Here is a 21,307-nt window from a genome sequence, read left to right as displayed (position 1 = left end):
AGGAGAGAGAAGCAAGTGCAAAAAGTAGAACGAATTGAAGATGTCCTTTTGTCATCTACTGTCGAGCCATCCAACTGATCTTCACCGAGCACGTACGTAGAAGAACGTAGACCCCTTGAACTGCGATCATAGATAGCTACGTCGAGAATATAATTTTTTTTGTGGGATTGGAACGTTGAACCAAGGCAAGCTAAGAACCACGAGGACTGACTTGGGCGCCTCACAAAGGCACTAAGACAATCGGTGCAACAGTCCTACAACCATGGAATGTGCTAGAGAACCCCGTGAAGCTAAAACCTGATAATGAAAATGCAAATTTTTAAAAGAGGAAGATGCGAATGGATTCTCACTGCACACAATGCCCATCACAAGCACCGCCATAGCACATATTTTGCTCCACCAAAAAAACTTCACGTGCTAATCACGTTCAACCAAGAAATTGAATAGTCATAATGCCAAAATGTTTAATTCCTCAAATCTCAGAATTTTCCCTTTCAAAAAAAATTTGATGTCCTCACTATAGCCTGTTCCCTAGGGACCCATGGGGCAGGCCAAAAAGGCATTTTCACCCATAGGGGACTGAACATTTAGGAAAGTTCCTCCTCTCTTAAATGTCACGTGAGCATAGTCCGTGTCACACTAATGTGCATCCCGTGGAATGCCCCACGATGTTCCTGAGGAAAGCATGCGTGACATGCTTAGACTATAACATTAAATCAAGTCCACAGAACTGCCTATGCGAAGCGCAAATGTTTCATCGATGGTTTAGATCGTACTTCCATGTAGCGAGACGATAGACTTTGCCATGTTACATCTTGAACTACAAATTCAAACTTATACAGACCCAGGAGCTCAGATATTAGAAATCACGTTAACATAACATCAGCGATTCGAGTCTTGATATGAAGAAGACAACTGATACATTGAGAGGACCGAGAGTCGAGTGCGAGAAAATAGAGGGATCGGAGCAACAGAAGATATATTCATAGCCAAACCTCAGACTGAAATTACCAAGTTGCTATGAGGCGGTAGCAAAGAATCTTCCACCTGAGGATTATAATTTTCCAGCAGTGGGATGCTTTGAGGGTGGCGAAACACATTGTTCGGATCCACACGGCTCTTAATTTCTGCCAAACGATAGAAGTTCTGAGAAAAATAGCTTTGGCCCCAAGTAGTCTGCGCCTGTGCAAAGCTAGAATTGGTGCCCAGGTCAAGATCCAAGTAGCCAGCATACACTTGCCTTGGATCATTGCGATACATATGTAGCCATGTAGTTGTATAATCTTTTCGTCCAAGGGAGGAGGAACTGTTCTGGCGATCCCGTATCGTTTGTCCAATCTGCATGATATTGTATGACGAACAAGTTCCCAGCTCTGTGTGGGAAAGCGATGCTATCTGCAGGTATTCTCGCCATCATCCCTAGCATGTCTAACATGAGTTAAAATGATGGAGATGTATCTCGAGTAACTAATGCAGTCACAAACTGCCCATAGTATGGTCCTAAGCCATTGATTGTGCAATCTAGACTAGTATCGCTTCTTTGACCTCTTGTCTAAATGATGTGAGTTGACCTCCAAGGTTCTTTAATCTGAGCAAGAAGTCAGGACGTGATTCATTTGAAAGCATTGGGTTGTTGTTCAACTAATTCTCCAAGAAGAGAATGTTGTTGGCATTGTACCATCCTTTTAAAGTCTTCCATGTAGTTATAGCTGAGGTCTGCTGACCATGAAGAAGAGGGGTCATCATATCCTTCACATTGAAATTGATGTTATTTAAGGCAAGTTGGGCCTTTGTATCCCAATCTTTTTGCTACTTTATGAGGTCTAGTTGTTGATTTGTGGTAAGAGAAGTTGTCAAGGTAGGCTCAAATGTCTTTTCATCATCCGTGAGTGTGACAATACCCCACAAGTTCTCAATTGAATAATTTCAACATGTTAAACTTCCAATTGCCATAGTTTTTATTATCAAGCTTGCTACTTTGATCAAGAAATATGAAATCATTATGTGATTCACCATAGCAAGTTGTATGAACCAAGAATCAAAACCTATATATGAATAGCAACTAATTGCCAGTGATAGCGAGAGCCTTTAAAAGACTTAAGGAGATAGTGCAAGAACCAATGCAAAATAGTCAACTAGTGACTTTACAAGGTGGCATGCAAGTCGAATATGTGCAATTGTCCTTAATCAGTAACCCAAAATGCAAAATGGCTCAACAAGAGTGACCCTACCCTCTGTCAATGGATGAAATAGGTATGGATATGTATGAGATGAATACCGATGATAGGTTTTGGAGAGGCTAATTCCATTTGGGAGCTAATTTTAGAGCATGGTTTCAATTAGCTTGTTTGGCATTGTATCCTATAAGGTATCTAGTCGTATAACTAGTCTACACATTGATTGAGCTGAAAAGTAGTAAACTAGATTTTATCTTAATTCATTTTATGTGCTAGGTTTGGAGCGGCTACATATGACTAGGAGGGGTTTTAATGAAGAGGTTTCAGCAAATACTAATGTATGGAAATCCCAAATATGAAATATGAGGTCATAAGAATGTAGAGCTTGAGCAGTTGAGCGGTTTTTCTTTTTGGAGATCCCTCACATTCCTCCTAGATCAAAAGGTATGGCTCCCTGAAGGATAGCCAATCTTTGATCACAAGAGGGCCCAAAAAAGATGATGTGGATGCATTGATGATGTGGATAGTGTGTGCATGTGCTAGAAGCATAGTGTGCTTGTGAAGCAAAGATGCTAATGTGGCACTATGACATGGCACTACCACATGGATAGGTGATGTGGAAGTTGATACATGTTTTGCTAATGTGGTGGCCTAGTGATGTAGGACTATAGATAAGGTCTACCAAGTGGCCAACTACTGACCAAACCTTACTAACCTAGCCATAGCTTGTCTTCAAATGAATGATCTAGTCACTTTTAATTAGCCACATGTCAGTGAGAGAGAGTAACTTAGTGGAAGGAGATTCCATCGATGGAGATGCTATGATTTCATCGAGGGAGCTTGATTGCATTGTTGAAATAGTGCATTGTATTGCTATCTTCTTTGCTATAGCCTTTTGTTTTATGCTAAAGCATTCATTTGTGTAGTGTGTTGTAGGAGTCATCCCATTGTGTTGGCTTGTTTTTGCTTATGCATCTTGTTATTTGCCACTTTGGCACTACTGCCCACCTCTTGTGCTTGGCTTGCCATCTTCTTATCTCCATCTTGCTTGCTAGTTGGTTATTTTGCTTGGATTCTAGTATAAATGTCGTGTGTTGGTTGTTTGGCAAACATTGACAGTGGCTCTATTGCAGTGCTGCACTGTTACAATCAGTTGAAGGGCTTCCGCTTGTATGTTGCTCTAGCATTGGTATTGTGGCACTATGATTGTGGGAAGTTGTTGGTCTATCAACTAGAATCCCATTGCTAAAGAGGTTGTTGGTGATATGTGTTGTTGTTGCCGCTCATTTGCTTACAATAATATTGCCAAAGCCGAAGAAGTTACCAAAGGCATGTCACTACTTGCAAGTTATAGATAGTGCTGCTTATGTTGATGCACTGCTATAGTGTTATTGTGCTATTGTGTTGAGTCACTTCTTGGTAGTAGCCATCATAGATGTTGTAGTTTTGTTGCTTGAAGTTGTCTACATGATTCAAATTCTCTGATTGATGGCATTTGAGGATTGTATGTCATGTGACTTGCCAGCCATGTGTTGTTGGATCTTTCCTTGAGTCCACCAAGATTGGATGTGTAGAGAGCGTGCAACTTAGGAGTCATGTGGAAGCACAAGAGCCAAAGAATTGATTGACCAATGTTGAACAAGAAGAGGTTGGACCAAAACTATTTTGAGGAGATTGGAGGCTCTCAAAAAACCTTATAGGGAACCTTATGTTGAAATATGCAATGCTAGAGAAGGTAGAACATGCAATAGAATGGTATTAAGGAGAAACCTATGATTGTGTAAAAGAGGTGAGAAGAGTTTAGAAGATAAGATATGAGGTGGAGAGAGAAGGATGAATGCCACATGGCAATATGATGTGTAAAGGTGTGCTCGAGGCTATCTACATATACAACCTTTCATTGTATGGTTGAGGTACATTGGAATAGATTGATTGTGTGCATCTTCTCTCTCTTTCTCTCTCTCTCTCTCTCTCTCTTTCTCTCTCTATCTCTCTCATGTAATTTCTTGTGCACTTTGAGCCCCCATAGAGTATGCACTCTTTTTTCACATTACACTAGGCTGATCCACTTTTTGACACATTACACTACTTAAAACACTCTCAAAATCTATAAATCTCTCAAGGAATCAACTTCAATACTAAAATGGACATGTATCACTCTCCATAGCTTGGAATGATGAGATTTTTGGAGCGAATTGGAGAGATGAAAGAGCTTTATACGATGAAGCACTATAATAGAGATGAAAATGCCTCCCAAAGGAGGGCTTGTTTCCTTGATAGAGCAAGAGCTTGTGTTCTCTCTCACTAAAACTCTCTCACAGTCTCATGAAGACTAAGATGGAGAATATGGAGAATGCATCAAAGGAGGGCTTATTGCCTTGATAGGATGCAAGGGCTTATGAGAACCATAGGCTCTGATACTATGATAAAACAAAGATGATAATGGGATAGACAGGAGTGTACAAAATATAGACTAATCGTACACTAATTGTGCTCCAAAGGAACTGGGAATATATACATAGACCCATTTGGGCTAGGATTAAGGATTTGTCCCATGAACCTTATCTACATGGTGCAATTAGGGTGTAGGCAAGCCAGCTTGGGCTCATAATGACTTGAGGAAAGACAAAATGGATGTGAACGACGAGCCCAAAAAGTTTGACCAACAATGGGGGAGAGTTATATCTAGGAAGGCTAAAGTGGGCCAATCCCACTTAGGCTTGAGAGGAAGGGATACCTTCCTGGAAGCTTTGATTTCTATTAGTATATCTATGGTAGCATCTAAATCATTTGATCTAACATGTATTCTTGTAAATTTTAGTCTATTAAAATGGTAAGGTCATATTCAGATGAGAATACATGTATGCACACCAATATGGTAAGGAAATTCATGAGGATTGAGAAGATGGGGGGAATTCACCCCCTTTGTTGATGTAAGCTCTTCAAAATAGACATTTTTGTTTTCATTAAATGCTTCAATCAAATTGGTCCATGATGTAATAACCTCTAATATGTGTGCTTCTTAAATAGCCCAGAGATGTGGATAAAGCATTGAATGAGACATAGCCGATTGGGGGGGCAAGTGGAGGGACACAAGGAGGGGATGATGATGATGAAGAGGATGGTGGTAACTATGGAGACAATGAGGACTTGGATGACGATGTGAGGATGATGAGCAGAGAGCTAGGAAATAGCTAGGGCTAGGAAATAGCTCTGGGGATATCTTTGTATAGGTATGACCAATTTTCTACTCATAAAATATGTTTTACAAACAATGCAGCACAGACACAAAATTGGGTTCTAGCAATGTAATCCAAATATAGATAGATCAAGGCAAAGGAAGCCCCGATTTGGCCCAAAGATATTTTTGAAGAAAAACCAACATTGATATTTCCATTGAAATGCTCTCTAGAAGTTTTGCTAGCATAAAAAATACCATCCAAATTCTTTTTGAAATGCTCGTAGGAATTTTTACCAATGTCCAAAAAATCAAGATCCCTAGTGTCTACAAGATTATACCATGAATATGTGGTGTGTTCCACTTTGAGGCTTTGTGTTTTTCAACTGTAAAGTTGCCAAGTGGTGTGTTGAAGGATTTCTTAGTTTTTAGTTGGGTTCCCTTGATCCTAGAACTCTCTAGTTTTTGGTTGTGTTATAGCTCCTTTAAGAGGAATTAAAGGATGCATTGGCTATTCAACTAAGTCATTTGATGGGCAATTAAACCAAAGCTTGCCTTTTTCCCTCGCATAAGGGTACTTATATTCCATATTTTTGAAAAAAGGGGGGGTGGGTTAGATCCCATAGCAAAGACCCTAATTGGCCAACCAATTGTAGCAGGCATCCTTGGCCTATGCTATGCATGGGAGCTGGGGAAACATGCTCATAAGAGTAGGCTAATCTCAAGGAGACCCCTACTAATAATTAGGGGCCCCCTCAAACCTAGAATCGAGGAGAAATGATGCATGAGGTGATGTTTCATAGTTGCTAGGATGGAAGAATATTCCATGAGTGCTAGTTGAAGGTCTTTTTAGAACACACGCTTTCAAATAATGAGTAGCATTGCTTCTTGGATGTAGTGCTATTTTATGTTGAAATATATGTAATAGAGTGGTCTCTCCAATAAGCAAAAGACAATCGGAATGTTTGTCCATATGTGTCCCAATGTACTTCCGTATATTGTTGTTGTGTCTTGTATAGTCATTGTGAAATTGTATTGTTGCATCATGTTATTTAGTTTTGTGGAGTGTGAGGTTGTACTCTTCATATTGATGTTAAAGTCACTGACTATTATTTTATCTAGTGTATTGTATTTGTAACGGTGAAAGGTTGTACTCTTCATATCGATGTTAAAGTCACTGACTATTATTTTATCTAGTGTATTGTATTTGTAACGGTGAAGTATATCTTCCAACATGCTAAAAAATGTGTTTATTGTTGAGTTTGGTGGTCTGTAAATTGCTACAATTAAGTATTCTTGTTTTGATTTGTTAATAATAGCTTCTATGATTTCTATTCCATCGTTTTGTTGTATTAGTTGGTGTTTCAAATGAATAGTTTTGTTTGATAGTATGCATAATGCACATGATGACAATATGTGTAATGCTTTGAATGTGTTGAATGTTGGTTTGCAAATTGTGTAGTTCTAGTTTCTTCTAAGCATACGATATCAGATTTCATAAGTTGCTCTGTGTTTTGTATGTCAAGTTTGTATTTTTGGAGTGATCTCGTGTTTAAGGATTGGATGTTTATGTTGAAATCACATTTCTTCTTTTAAATAATGTGTGCCATCTCTTTGATGCATGAAGTCTTTCCATTTCTTGTTAAACATCTTTGTCCACGTGAAAATTTTCATGTTTAATTGGTTCTAGCAAGTAAAGGTTTTTAATTTTTTTGATTCTGGATATAGCCGTGTAAGCTAATCCGTGGCCTCTTACTTTTTGAGGTGAGAATGCCAAACGTTCCATTGTGAGACCTTGCGATCTATGTATAGTGTGACCTGTGGTCGATTGAATTGAAAATTGCTCTCGTGTTAAAATACTTATTTTTGATGGACCTAATTGCACTTCCTTTGCAATTCGATGTATTGGTGTCCAAGTGGGGTCTATATCCTTTGTGTAAGCTTCTTTGTTCTTGGTTCTTGCTTTTTTGCCTATTTTGTTACATTCAACTTAATCCAAACTATGTCTTTATTATTGAATGTAGTCATTCCTTGGAAGACTCCATCTGCTCCATTAACAAGGCCATCGTGTTGAGCTAGGTTTCCTGAACATAACTCTACAAGCATTCCTTTTTTATTCTGAGGCCGTTAGTTGCCCTAGGATCCTCAAGAATTTTTTTGCTTTTGCATGCTGACTCACTAAAATGATCGATTGATGTTAGGTTGTATAATGTTCCTTGTGCTATGTGGAGTATTGAATCATTGTGTGCAGTCATTTGTAGGTTTGTGTAGAATAAGTGTGGGAATGTGTGGTCTTATGGTGCTTGTCAAAAACATTTTTCATTTATATAGTCTATTTGATTCTGATTGTGTGTGCAATTATGAAATGTCAAAGTATTGATGAAGTTGTTGTTGTTTTGCCTCATTGTTTTTTTCAATTCATAGCATTTTATTGTGGTTGTCCAGTATAAAGCCTTCAAGGGTATCCTTATTGTCCTTGAAAACCCAAGCATCTTTCACATGTTTGGCTTGATAAAAATCTCGACATGTAATGATGTCTACATCCCCAAAATAGTCCTCGTAATTGTGCTTTAAGGCTCTCATTCCTAGATCTACAAAATTCAATGTACATCTTCCCATGAGAGAAATTTCATCAAATACAAGGAGTTGAACTTGCTTGTAAAGGTTTGATAATATGTCTAGTTTTTTCCTAGAGAGAGATGTTAGATCTTTGCTATGGACTGGAAGGTGTAATGCGGAGTGTATTGTTATACCATTGACGTGTTGCGCCACCTTGCCAGTGTATGCAAGTAAAAGTGCCTTGGGTAAATTGATGTCATTTGATATAATGATTTTGATTGTAGTGCCTAAGCAATCCTTGAACGATCAAAAGTAGAAGATATGTTTTGCCAGTACCAAACAAATGTATTTTTTCATGAGGTTTTATTCTTTTTCGTAAAAGGATGTCATCAAATATTTCACGTTGCTCTTTGTTAAGACTTCTAATAAATATGTGGTATTCCTCATTTGGTAGAAGAATGATTTGTTTTGTGGGTATTATGAAATTATCCACGCATTGTTTTTTCCTCAGTGGTGGCATATCTAAGTTAATATCATAATTGTTGTATATTTCGTTGACTACCTCATTGCTTGGTGTTATATCTAAGTTTTGAACTTGTCTTAGATCCTCCATAGTAAGTCCCTCTTCTAGTATATTGTTGTAGTTAGAGTTAAAGATGTTGCAATTTTTTGTATAATGTCTTCATTTACTTTATATGCATCTTGCCATAAACCAAATGTTTTGAGTGGGTTTAGCTCATCTATCTTAAAAGGAATAAAGTAGTACATGCTCTCTATAATAGTTAATTGGATCTTTTACTTTGTTTTTGACATAACTTATGATTTTAGGGTTTCTCCTCATTTTAGAACCAGTTGTAGAGTGGTTGTATCCTGAAGCAAAGGATCCTAGGCAAGTATTTCCCATACACTCACGTTTGGTGTATTTTTCTATGATGGACAAACAAGCTATGCTTTTAGAGTTATCATCCAGCTTTTCAAGTTGATGCTTTCTTTTCAATATTAAAGCTCTATTGTTGGGCTCATTTGTATTAATAAATTGGAATTCATGTGAAGATTTGTATAATGGTAAGGACAAGGATATGAAAGAAGCTAGTTGTGCGCTCATTTGTTGAGCATGTAAGAAAGCATTTCCTAATTTTTTGTGTATTTGTACCTTCTTGCAAACATTCCTTCATTGTATCTTGCAAGTTCTTTGTTATTGTATTGTCCATTTTTGTGATGTAAGATGTGCAATACGATGCAGCATCATAAGGATCCATTGTATATTGTATGTTGATGTTTGAATGCCACAAATATGGTATCTTTTTGTTAAAAGCATTTGTAAAGATGTCTTTTGGATGTCTTTTTAAGAAAAATGTTGGCTTTTTCAATTGAGATCTAATTGATAATATGGATGTGTCTATATCCAACCCTTGTTCTTGTATCCATTCCTCAGTTGATGTTGTGATTCTTGAGAAAATGTTGTTTAAACTACCTTGCACCTTTTGATAATTTTCTTTGTGTATTGTAGTATTATGGATTTCCAATGGTAAAAGTAACATAGTTTTATGCAAGGGTGGTTTTGGGTAGTTGAAACTGCATTTTGAGTTGTTTTTTTTAGAGCATGTGGATGTTTGTTTATGTGTTTGAATATCTCTCATGTTGTTGTTGAGAAGCTCTTTATCACAACATATGTACTCGTCAATGAAGGTACAAACACTTTCCTCATTAGTTTTGTTAAATATTAGAGCATCTTCAACCCAAATTAACCCATGCTCATGTTGAATCCCCTTGCTTTGGAACTCAATTACAAAGAAATAATCTTTAATATTTCCTATTATTCCATTATCTTCTTTCATTGTGTTGATTATTTGATCAAGCTTGTGATTGTAATACCTTGCACAAACTGTTGGGTTCTCTCTAATCAAACATCGCAATTTGATGCCTCTGTTTCATTATTGAGAAGTTGTATGTTTGTGTTGTAGCTTGATTTTAGGCAACTCACAAGGGGGTCCAATAGGCGTTCCACGTAAGAGAATGTAATAAAAAAAGTTGGTGGTCCCAATTGGCACATCATTGCGAATGCCTCTTTTTGAAGTTTCTCTTTGTAATCTAGAGATGTTCTTAATGTTTTAAAATCTCGGTATCCTATCTTAGATTTAAGAATTCTTTCAATGTTAGTGTTTCCTCTAACATCCCTTGCAGTGAGATGTTTTCTTTGAAAAGTACCTTTGCGTAGTCGAACCCAAATGGACTGCATCACTTGTTTGATAAGTACTTTGATTCACTTAAAAAAGAGATTGGGGATGTTTTCACTAAACTTTAAAGACTTGTGTAAGTTCCCATTTTACAATCTCCATGTATGTCAATTTTTTGTTACCGATTTCCCTTGGAGATCCAAAGAATAGTGTTGGGAAGTTGAGTTCCTCACTATGCTTATCATGGAATAGTCCTAGTGGTTTTTGATTCTCACATGGTGCAACAAAGTGAATTGTGTCTTGGTGATCTATTACTTGCTCAAAGGAGATAACATTGTGAATTAATGTACCTGTTTTTATGTCATTTTCTTCTAGATTATCTCCTTCTTGGCATTCACTTTCATTTTCATTCTCTTTTGTTGTTTTAACATGTTCATGTGGTTGTACCATTCTCTATATAAGACAACGTTGTTGGTTTTATATAAGGAAGTGTCAATTAATTTGTACATTGCACCCATTAAAATATTGGGGCATACATGTCCAATCATATATAAAGACTTGTATTCCATTTTCTTTTTTATTCCAATTAGCATGTTTGCCTCCTCATCAATGAAACGCGGCAAAATTTTTTGTATTTTTGTGGTGTTTGCCATTGTTAGATATGCTCAATGCCCCAATCTCCTGGTAACCACTAGTGATCCAATGTGCTCAAGCTATAAGGCCCCCATATGAGGAGAAGCCATGTGTGAGACCGGGAACCTGGATGGATCCTAACTTGCATGTCAGATGAGATCTATCAATGAGACCGTTGATGGTAGAAAGGTGATTGTGTGGGAGCCGCTTGCTCTCGCTGGGGTTTGGGGCCCAGCTGGGGGGTCCCAAGGGGGCCAGCGGCCCCCTAGTGGGGGTTCGAGGGTGAGAGCCCTCGAGGCGACGGTATAGGAAATATTCCCTGAATATTCCATGGACGACTAGTCGGTTCCATCGACTAGGTTGACTGGTCGGCTCCACCAACTCTATTGACTGGTCAGCTCCACCGACTATGTTAATCCAACTGCCGCCCTCATAGCTATAAAGAGGCAACCTCCCCAGTCCATTGTACTAGATCAGATCTTCCAGCAGAGATCTTCCAACTAGTAGCTCTTCACCTAGTATCTGTCTAGATTGCCATCTAAGCTCCACTGTGGGAGCACACGGGTGGACGGAGCCATCACCTGTACTACATCACTATTGAAGGAAAATATTGTTCATCTCCAATTTGCTGTGTACTCTCTATTCTTTGTTCAGTTTTTGTTCCGCTGTGCCGTATAATTTAGCAGCCATAACATTTACTACACTATCTTTTACTCCTAATTGACCATCAAAAGATAGTTCCCTAATTTACGTGAATGCTATACGTAGGGAAACAAGCCTTTCCTCAACATCACTCAAAATAAACACCTCTACTATTTCTTTGTTAACTTTAATGTGGTTAGGTGTGAAATATATTGGAAGTTTGTTGCTTAAAATTGCTTTATGACACTCCTTACAAATTCGATAAAACTTTGTTTGAAATTGTATGTCATTTTCTTCTCGATTGTGTTGTATCCAATTGAGCATGTCCTTTTTCATAAAGATAGTTTGTTTTGTTGAAAAGCATATGTTCACAAGAGTAACATTGGAAAGAAGGAGTATCCTTTATTGAGTTTAGATACTTAAGAATGAATTTTGAAGGGTTACCAAACAGAGCACTATATTCATCCAAGTTTATATTTTCATCAACAATTATGTTTCTTTTTCTTTTAGAAGAGATTCTTTTTTATTTTTGCCCATTTGTTTGTTCATTTACTGTAGAATTTGACACAAGTTTAATTTTTTGTGCTTCTTTGTTTTGATATCCCACACTTGGTTGATCAACATTTCTTCTCAAGTCTCTCACTTTAGCTATAATTGTATGCAAAGACATCTTAGTTGTTGGGTACATATTTTGGAAAGATTTGCCTATCTCCCTTAAACCACGCTTTGGAACCTTCACGATTGTATTGGTTAATGAAGACACCAAATTAGTTGTCCAAAATTTCTTTTTGTTAAATGCCTTGCTGGAAATACGAACATTTGTGGATAGTGAATAACAAGTTGAAGTACATTTAGATTAGCATTAGAATTATTCATGTACTTTTGATAACTTGTCTTGTTGTTGTTGTTATGATAAATCTCAATTTGAAAGTTGAAATTTTCTACAATAGATTTGTAAAGCATGCTATCCAAAGGAGATAGATACATTGATTCATCCATAAGTAATTTCAAGTAATCTTGCAAGCTTTTAGTGCTTGGGTACCATTTTTCAAACAATGTACTTTCATTTCTTGTCTTTTGGCAACCTACTAGTTTGTTTATTTCAGCTAGGATCTTTGTTGTCATTCTTTTAATGACAACATCTCTAATTATATCATTTGTTACATGATAATTTAGAGAATGACTTAATCACTTGAAAATGCACTTGTTTTTAGGATGAACTTCAAAGAAAGGGTAATTCAATTCAAAATCATCACATGATGTAGGAATAGCCATAATCAGATTCAAATCTATATTTACAACTCAGTTAAATAATGTAATTATATGCATTCTTTGGTAATCTGAAATGTAAGCAAGACGACTAATAAATTTGGATCTTCAATCTATGAGATTTTTGTAACTTTCTAAATGAGAATTAATCATTTGATATGCTATATAATTAACACACTTTACAGACCATACAAATATTTAGACTATGGTGAGTATTGAACAATTTTATTGAATGCTCCAATCTACTTTAAGCACAGTGAAGATTAGCTGAAATAGTGAGATCCAAAGGCATTTATAATATGATGATATAGGCCAAGATAAAATTATAAGATGCTTGAGGAATGAAAAGCCTTTACTCAAGATCATTTTTGGAAGGAATAAAACCAGTCACCATCCCGAACATGTTGGTTAGGAAGCGTCCTTCCACCTTCTTAGCAAAAAGTTGTGACATTAAATACTGAGTGTTTTTTTCAAGTAGTTGGATGAATGGAGAAGGAAGCTGAAGGACTTTATCCACTATATCATCTTTCAAGGTAACTTCTATTTCTTCTCCTTCAATGGTAGTAATCACTCCTTTAATTTTGGGAATCTTCAAAAGGGTAGTTAATGACATGCAAAACACCTTGTCCAATTGGCGGGAAATCTTTCCTTCTTTACAAGCACCACAAATAGATTCATAAAGAGTGGAATTTACACCATGAACTATTAAAGCTCCTATTACCTACAGATAATTGAGAAAATTTCAGAACAGCTGTCACAAACATATTGTTATGCTATTATACTTGCTGTGTGCAAAATTTTGTTGTAATAGCATAGTACACATTGCTCTTTTATTCTCAACTATCTACTTGACAAAAATTAAAAGGCAAAGATTGAACAGTATTTAACTACATTAAACAGACCTGGTTTCCATAACCAATTTTTTGTATATGGGTAAGAAAAACCCTTGATAGTTTCGTAGCAAGAGAAGGATCTTTAATTGGAGCCATAATTGTAACATCCAACATATTGAGTGCAATAGGCTATGTATTCCTCTTAAACCCAACATTTATTAACACAAACTGGCATTCTCCAAATGTTTTAAAACGATCTGCGACCTTCAAATAGTCTGACCTTCTATTACTCCAAAAAATAAGCTATAAAAGGAATAAGTGATAGGTTATTTCAGAAGAAGTGTGAATGTAAACAATTCAAAAATGAACATAAGGAGAGTACACTTATAGTAATAAGATCATCAGCCAATGCACCATCGGCTATAATGAGCTCATCTCTTTGCTTGAAAGAGGTCCCCAACTTGATAATGGTGATAGCCCAAGGTAGCTAATGGAAATTGATTGCTCTCACCTTTATTTATCAAGTCCTTGCATGTTTCTTTATGTTTAGAGATGGAATGCTCAAGAAGAAAGTATGCCTCTATCACAAAATTTGAAATTCTTTGAAGGCGAGTAGAGGGATCAAAAGTCAAGGTATAATATGAGGTTCCTCCATCATTTCTTACATTCTTCACACAGTCAGAAAAGTTGACAACACGGACACAATCTCCGACATTCAAAGTCTTGATAAAGTAAACAAAGTATACCTGATCTATATGCAAAGTTATGCATCCAATGACCTTTCTATCTACTAGGTCGACTTTGAGAGCTTTTGGGTAAGTGACATTTTGCAACATATAAGTTCTATACTTATTCAATACCTTGCCCTCAAATACCCGATTCTTAATACACAAATCTATCTCTTGAACAAACAATGGCCTATTATTACAAGGCAATAATGGGATTGGTTTCTCTTCTTCATCCCAATCTAGAGGAGATCCAATAGGTGGCAAAGGGTCTACAAGGAAAACTGGTTTGGATGTTTCACCCACAAAATTAAGGGTCCTTGTCTTCTTATCTTCATTACATGACTTTTCAGAAGAGGACCTTTTCATAGACTTTTGCCTATAGTTCGGGGAACCTGTAAGAGGAGGAGGAGGAGATGCAACCAAAAAAGAAGTGACACCATGGAGAACAGATGGGCTAGTGTTATGATTTGCAATAGGTGAGGAATCATAGGTCAAATAAAGAGTTGGTTTCTCCTCAATAGAAATCTGATTTGCTAGAAAAATAGTAAAAAATTTTCAGATTCGAATTTTATATTTGAATATTATTTATAATTTTTAAACTAACCACATAATCTTGAATAATTACTAACAACATAAATTGCAATTTTGATTCACAGTTATCTCCATTATCATAAACAAAAAGTACATAAGACCATATCATTGAAGTATTTTCAGATTATAGATTGAGAAATTAAAACAACTAATAAATCTGTTTAAAATTTTTCAAGGTGTTAGTAATGCCAGACAGATCTGTCAATAGACTTTAAACAAATGAAATAAAATTCAATTAATGCCAGTACTACCAGTTTTCACTGTCTGCTAACTTATTACATAGAAATGCCATTTGTGCTAGTTCACACTGTCCACTTACTAGCATCTACTTACAAGTAAGAATAGTTGGTTGACTAACAAATGTCACATAATAAAACTTCCAGTTTGTTAATGAAACATAGAATTCTTAGATTTATGTTCTAGAATCTATATCTATTACAGTTAAAGCGAAGGAAAGATCTCAAAGAAAATAAAAATTACAATGTATGTTTTAACTTCACATTGAAGTTTTAAAAAGGTCTTTTGAATCGCTAAAAAGCACTTTTCACAAACTGTATAACCCTCAGTCTACAATGTATACCTAGCTTGAGGACTTACAACTGCAAAGACATAGAGAAATGAAGACTTTCAACTGCAAAGTAAGAACTTATACATTGCATGAACAGAAAGGAAAGACACTCAGCATCTCGTAATAGCATATAAGCAATACCGTCAAGCTAACATGGACACCTACCTAAACAACTCGTACTACTATCAATATCTTAGAGGAACGCGAGTAAATTGGAAATAAAAGAAATGCAAGACGTCTCGTTAAGAAGACATGTTCTAAAAATGCCTCTATGGACACCTACCTAAACAGCTCGTACTGCTGTCAATATCTTAGAGGAACGCAAGTAAATAGGAAACAAAAAAAACGCAAAGAAAAGACAGCTTCTAATGCATACCTTTAGAATGGCCATATCAAAGTCAATATCTTCAAAAGACAACGAATCGAAGGCAAACATAGATTGCATTTCAAAAAACACCGGCCTTTTACACAGAAGGTGTAAGTATGAAGGCATCTAGATTTAAAGCTACAATTGCTAAAAAGAAAGTTTAAAAACAGAACGGAAAAGGAAAATTATTCGTTTCTCAGAGGTCACAAGAAGAAGAAGAACAACAATAGTGTAATAAACCATGCATGGCAGCGAAAACCTCAAATACACCAGCAGAGAAGATCCGTTTGAGGATCTCTTCACTGACTGCTGATGCCCGTTTTCCAAGCCTATCCAAAAATATAGATAACCGAATATCCTACAATCATCACATCTAACAAAAAGCAGAACGAAAGTTCATCTACATGATCTCAAGGAAGATTTGTTTACAGCATTGGCACTAGGGGGGGCTACCTAGTGAGTAGCCATAGCCTTGCAATGTGAGTGTTCCCTTGTGTCAATTCCTACCATGACATGATCCACTGGCTGAACCGACTGCACGATCTGTGCTGTACAAGAAACCACTATATCCAATTTCTTCCAAAGGTCCAAATTGCATTTAATGAAGCCTTGAACCCATTTCTTCCCTCGCGAATTGCTACTCGACATGCTTCCTAGAAAAAGGTCTTTTTCTATTACACTACATCTCTGAAGCCTTTCGGGAGGATTTGATGGGTAGGTCCTTTGTCTTCACTGGAGCCTCATTATTGGTTATGCCTTGGAGTCCCGTATTTAGCATTGATGAATTCATTTTTCATGAGTGGTGTGTGTGGATCAAATTCCTGAACATATCATCCTAGCTGGTAGAAGCACTAGAGGAGTTGGCCTCTTTTCTCTGGAGGGTGTTGCTCATACCTGCCTCATCAAGGATGCTAGCAAGAAGAAAGTGGGTCTGGATCTTTTAGGATCGGGGCCAAATAATACCTCATTTCGTGAAAGTCAACTTCCCTGATGCACTCCTAATGCATTTCGATGGTACAGGGTCAAGTTTGGCCCATTCCCCCATATGATTGTTTTGTGTGCAGGAAACTCGGTCACTTTGCAAGAGAGTATCTAAAAAGGGTGACTAATACCAAGCTTACCGTGAGGAGGGTCAAACGAGGACGAGGAACTGATGAAGGAACAACCCAACGAGTACATCACCCTTTCAAGTGCCATGCAAAGCCCAACAGGACTCGAGATGAAAAGAAAGGAGGACAAAGCCATGGAAGGGCCATAGGAGGACTAGTGAGGCAGTTGATCAAGCGAGCGCTGTCGAGTGAGTAGGACCAAATAACCGAGCGAGAAAAAGCGAGCAAAGAAGAAATGGTCAGGCTACCAACACATAATCTCATTGTATGTATGTACTCATCTCATTAATAAAGATTTATAGTGCTTCCTCAACGTTGAACATGATTATAACATAATACTGCAAGTGCGCATTAGTAATAGTGTTCTATATTCTATGAGATGAGCTTAAATAGAAATACTTTGGCTATCAACAAGTACTATTTAGTTGAAGTGCATCACTTAAGAAAAACATAACCTCACTATATGTATGTACTGATCATTAATAAAGCTTTATAGTATCACCATAATTTTTAAGATGATTATAACCTAAGTTTGTAAGTCTACATTAGTGATAGTGTTATTTTATTCTCATGAAAAGATGAGCTTGCATAGAAATGCTTTGACTACCAACAAGTAGTATATAGTTGAAGTGCATCAATTAATAAAAACTTCAACATCGAACATGACCTTAACATGTTATTGAAAGTCTACCTTGGTAAAAGTCTTGGTAAAGTGTTCTATAATATATTTTCATCAGAAGAACTTGCATAGAAAACATTCGATTGTCTTTTTCCCAATATATAGATAGAGTTCTAACATGCTCCTATTACGAGTGGCCTTTCTCTAAATCTAGCAAAAACTCCATTAAATTCACATTTTGATGCATGAAGTTTTACTAAATGGTGCTCCCTCTTTTGGCCCAAAAGATGAGAATTTCGATGTCCTATATCTTTTAATTTACAAATCCAAATTGGGTCATGCTACATATCAAAATGAATGGCAAGGCATGATCTAGATGATTATCATGATCTTTTGCACCATTTATCCATCACAATGTGAATTTAATAAACAATTAGCCGATTTCTTGCATTAGATCTAGACGAAAGTTCACCTAATAGGGACTATGTCAATATGTTGTCTATTTTGGCTTCTACCATTGATTTGTATAAGCAAAGATTGATTTGGTTTGGAATTTAATTCATTTTAAAGAAAGGGATGTACTTACTCTTTAGATTTTGTTGGATTGGTGGGATGTAAGACTGATTCATTAGGGAGGGTTTTTTTGTAAATAGAAAAACATGGGTTTTGCTCCAAGAGTGAATAGATTTTCAAAAGCCAAGCATTTGCACATGCATGTAATGTGGACTATTCCATTCAAGAACTTTTGACTTGTGTGGAAGATTTCATTGGTGAACTCACTTATGTTGGTGGAGAGAGAGAACTTGATTATGGAGGATTACAAAAAATTAAGTGACTAAAAGTGAGCGAAGAAAGGGTGCATCTTTACTAATGATGCCTTGGCAATGACGGAGGTCCAACTCTCTCATGAACTTTTAAAGAACTTAGACAGTTTGCTAAAATAAGGATTTGTCAATCTATTATTGTTTTGTTTTGATTATTTTTTTTGGCTCGCTCACTTTTTCTTTCTCGCTTTTTTTGGTTCGCTCACTTTTCCTCACTCGATTTTGGTAATCCTCAGGAATAGTGGACGGTGGTGGGCAAAAAAGAAAAAGAAGGCAAAGACCAACCACCATCGGCAAGAAGATCCCTCTGAAGCCTCCTACATAGGAGAGGTACCCAAACAATTAAACTCTAAGGTGGACGAGAATGGGCCAAAGATTAGCAATGCGGACCGTTCTCAACAAAGGGCACCCCAAGATGAAACAGAGGCGGAAAAAGTGGTTGCATCAGGAAATGGAGCTTCCGACTCCCTACTTGTGCTAGATGGTATGGACCAGGAAATGCTTGAAGACAATCACAAAAAACAAAAACACGAGGAAAGAGGGAAGGATAAGTCCCAACAACAAGATGCGGAATCCTTGGAGAAGAAGGCACAAGCAAATCAAATTATCTCAAAGAAGTGGCAAGGGGGTCAGCCACAGGGAAGGAGAAGCAGTGTAGTTTTGTTTGAGATGCATATAGGGTCATTACCCACCAACAACCTAAGGGTGAAGGGGTGCAAGGGAGAAAATTTGAAGAAGGTTGAGGTAGCATGTGGAATCTCAGAGGTTGTTGCAAAAAGATCAAACAACGAGGAACGTTGGAGTTTCTTTGTAAGTGAAAACTACAAGTCATGTTGCTTTAGGAAATCAGGTGTGGAGACGAGGATAGTTTTTTCTTTGCATGCAGTAAATTGGAATATCATGTGGTCATTAAAACTGTCCAATACATGGTAAGGGGGATGCAGCAATATTGGTTCAAAATTTGCTACCAGTGAAGGAACAATTTAAGCTTTTACTGAAGGATGGGTGCTAGCATCAAGAATCACAGTCTAAGGGTTTAGTTTCAAGGTAGCAAGTATATACGCTCCCAACACGATCAACGAGAGGATCGCTTGCTGGCTACTCTCAAATCCAAGATGGAGGATGATTACTGGCTCATCGGTAGTGACTGGAACTACATAAAGAATGAAGAGGATCGATATATTATGGCCAGTGCTCAAACAAGAGGCCTGGGATAAATTTTCACTAAAGTTCGGGTTGATCGATTGCACATAAATGGTAGTAGGAGGACTAGATGGCTTCACGTGGACTAATAGGAGAAAAGGGGCCCAATTTTAAGTAGGGCGGTTGGATCATTTCTACGCCTCAGGCGACAGGCGGTGGGGGCCCATCAAGGGCGAATGTGTGCTGAACACTTGTATCTATGACCACCTTCCGATAGCGTTGAGCTTTTGCATCCACACATAGACTGCCAAATCACTCAACATGACTTTCAAGTTCAACAAAGCTAACCTACTCTCTCATAGCTTCTGTGCCTAGATCAGGCGGATGTGGCACTCTTTTGGCATGAATCTATGCTTGAGATTGACAACCCCTGCATTAAATGGGACATGGCAGTCAAAATAACCATTCACTTCATCAAGGATTTCAACCACCAAAAAAGATCGAAGACAACAAATGTACTCGATGGGTTTTCAACGATTAGAGATGCCCTATAGTGTGCCCAGGAGCTAGCACTGAACCCTTCCTTTTAGCCCTGATTGTGGAAGCCAACATAGGAGCTCAAGCGATCGCATAAGTGGAGGCTGAGGTAGCTAGGGTGAAGAGTCAGATGCACAGGTTGGCAGCTTGTCCGTCTAAACCTTTCTTCCAATCATTGAAGTGAAAGCATTTGAGAGAAGCCATCGATCAAAGGACGAGTAGGGGAATTTGTTTGAGGACTATTAGAAAATTGCATGTCTTTCGACTGGAGCTAGGCCATATTATGGGCAAAGAGGCCAAGAATGATGATGATGATGAGCCAAAGAGCCTTGAAGAGCTAATAGAGGGCATGCAGCCGCTCGACTTTGAGAGTACCAAGGTGTAGTTCTAGCTAGGCCATTCTCTAAGGCCGAGTTGGAGAAAGCCTTAATGACAAATCGCCAGGCCCGGATCAGCTGATAGCTAAATTCTTCCAAAATTCTAGCCCCTAATTGGAGAATATCTTATCGAGATGGCCAATCAAGCAATGAGTAGAGGTAGCCTCTCAGAAGATGTAAGCATGGGGTTGATGAAACTCTTCCCCATACTCCAAAGTAGGTTGAAGGTCAACGACTGGAGGTAAAGGTTTGGAAGGGTCTGTGGGATTCTAGTAAAGCTGACTGGAAGACATTAGAGTTCTTGCAGGTGGAGTTCAAGCTTAAAAAAGGGGAGACGGACTTGTTGTGTGCTATCTTAGAGACAATCCTAGACAACTAGCCTTCTAATACAGTGGTCTCTGTGAACTAGAGAGGGAGAAGCTGGATGATTACAAAAATGACTTTGCCAAAGATCATGGCAAGGGAAGTATATAGATGATTGGCCGAACAGTAGGTGCCTTATGGGAGCTTGAATAGAAAATGCTCGCTCAGCCAAAGCCAAGGGTGGTGGTAGAAAAGATTCCAAGAGATTTGGCAAAATTGTAAAGGTGAGGAGGGTTCTTCCTCTGGAAGATTGGTCGCCACTATGGCTACCCGTGAGAGAGAAACTAGTGAAGCGTTTACAAGTGAGCCCCAACTGTGCGATCTATGCCAAGGATAGAGAGACGATCCACCACTTCTTCTAGAGCTGTGTCACCATGAAATAGGTTGGAGAAAGGTAGAGTCTGCCATCCATAAACTTGGCCTAAATTAAATGGCCAAGTTCACCTTGGGTGCCAACTGGAGGAGAGTTCTACTAGGCGAGACACTTGGTCTCCAAAAGTTTCTCCGGATATGATCGCGTGTGGAGGGGAAGCCTGCAGTGTGGGTGTGGCACCGTCATCACCACCTCCCCTTTCTCTTGGTTCATTTGTAAGGGCTCTGCATCCTGAAAGTG

The 21,307-nt window shown here is 37.8% G+C and overlaps 1 pseudogene; it reads right to left on the bottom strand.

Moving 5' to 3' along the window:
• Window positions 1-996: 996 nt before the first annotated feature.
• The window catches only part of LOC147892784 (berberine bridge enzyme-like D-2), a 43,795-nt pseudogene continuing 23,484 nt past the window's right edge, over window positions 997-21,307 (bottom strand).

The sequence above is a fragment of the Dipteris shenzhenensis genome, chromosome 16, assembly GCF_047967505.1.
Source record: "Dipteris shenzhenensis isolate YYH24624 ecotype China chromosome 16, Dip_SZ_1.0, whole genome shotgun sequence".
In the NCBI taxonomy this organism is placed as follows: Eukaryota; Viridiplantae; Streptophyta; class Polypodiopsida; order Gleicheniales; family Dipteridaceae; genus Dipteris; species Dipteris shenzhenensis.
The sequence above is the reverse complement of the archived record's forward strand: the minus strand, read 5'-3'. Positions and strand labels throughout refer to the sequence as shown.